Source organism: Fukomys damarensis, unplaced genomic scaffold (assembly GCF_012274545.1).
Source record: "Fukomys damarensis isolate Sample0158 unplaced genomic scaffold, DMR_v1.0_HiC HiC_scaffold_39, whole genome shotgun sequence".
Classification (NCBI taxonomy): domain Eukaryota; kingdom Metazoa; phylum Chordata; class Mammalia; order Rodentia; family Bathyergidae; genus Fukomys; species Fukomys damarensis.
This window is the reverse complement of record NW_022900951.1, coordinates 91,640,084-91,641,563: the sequence shown is the minus strand read 5'-3', so window position 1 is coordinate 91,641,563 and position 1,480 is coordinate 91,640,084. Positions and strand designations below refer to the sequence as shown.

Here is a 1,480-nt window from a genome sequence, read left to right as displayed (position 1 = left end):
TTTTTTTTTTTGGGGGTTTTTTTTTTTTTTTTTTTTTTGGTACAAGTGATTGAACTCGGGACCTTGCGCTTGCAAGGCAGGCGGTGGCACCACTGAGCTACATCCCTGGCCCTCTTGTAGGGATTTTAGACTTATCTTGTGTGTTTTAATAGCTTTTCTTTTGCTTCTGTCCTGCACTTTTTTTTCTTGGCTCTCCTTATTCTGCATCATAGCACACAATGGGAGACTAGATGATGGATCAAGATTTCTTACTTGTTTTGGTACTTAAAGAGAATTTGGAATTTGAATGTTCTCCAAACTTCTTGATGGTACTGTGTGTTTTATTTTTTGTTCTCCTTTTCTTTATGTCTTTGCATGTGGGGATGGAGGGTAGATGTTTTAGGCAATTTGAATTATTTTTAATGTCATTACCTTTAAAAGGGAGAAAGTGGCAAAATGAAACATATATCACAAGACAAAGTACACTTTCTAAATCACAGGTTTATTTCATTTTAGTTACTTAATTTTGGAGCTCTAGAGTGGCAAAATGCACACTGAGCAGGTAAAATACTGATACTTTGAGATTAATGGACCATTTAAACTCAGTAAAGACAGGAAAAGCATATTTTCTAAGAACAGTTTATAAAAGAACAATTAAGGCAATGTATTGCCACAGTATATTCTGTATATTTAGCAGCTAATTAATTTTTAAATTTCATGAGGCATTATTTTCTAGGCCCATTGAAGTTCTTTTAGGATTTAGAAACTAGATACACTTTCAATAATATTCTTTTTGGTATGATTCCATTATGCACCCCAGGGGACTGGAAGTCTATTTTACTCTTTTGTGAGATGACCATATTAGCATTGAAATTCAAGCTGGGCTCTCCAACTTTCCAGAAAGATAATTGTAGAGAAACAAGCCATAGACCAAGGCACCCATAAGATTCCTTGAGTCCATAGGTTCAAGACCAGCCTGGAAAATATAGCAAGAACTTGTCTCAAAAAAAAAAATTTTTTTAAAAGGAGGATACTTGTAGAACTATATTTTATTTTGATTGCTTATCATAATTAAAAGCCAAAAATAAAGCAGGTTAAAATGAACAGAAGAGATGAAACAAATCAAATGAAAAATTTGAAACTACCTAAAATTAATGTAGTGAAACATTTAATACCTCAACTTTTATGCTGATGATGTGAACTTGAATTTATGTACTTAGTAATTAATTTTGTTATACTTTGTCTCCTTGTAAAAACATGAATTTTATATTTCATAAAGAAGAATAGCTATTTTTGAATTCTTATTTTGTGCCAAGCACTAAATTTGACAATATTAAAAAGGATTACTTAGGGTTGGGCTTGTAGCTCAGTTGTAGAGTGCTTCCCTAGCATTACATGAGGCCCTGGATTGTATGCTGAGCAAACCTTCCTCCAATAGCAACAATGAAAGATTACTTAAAATGTATTTATTGGGCCAGGGATTTAGCTCAGTGGTTCCGCT

At 33.2% G+C, this 1,480-nt stretch overlaps 1 protein-coding gene across 1 annotated transcript in view; it reads right to left on the bottom strand.

Annotated features, from left to right (window-relative positions):
• Htr2c (5-hydroxytryptamine receptor 2C) overlaps positions 1-1,480 on the bottom strand; it is a 257,707-nt gene that overhangs the window by 138,687 nt on the left and 117,540 nt on the right. The window lies entirely within an intron of this gene.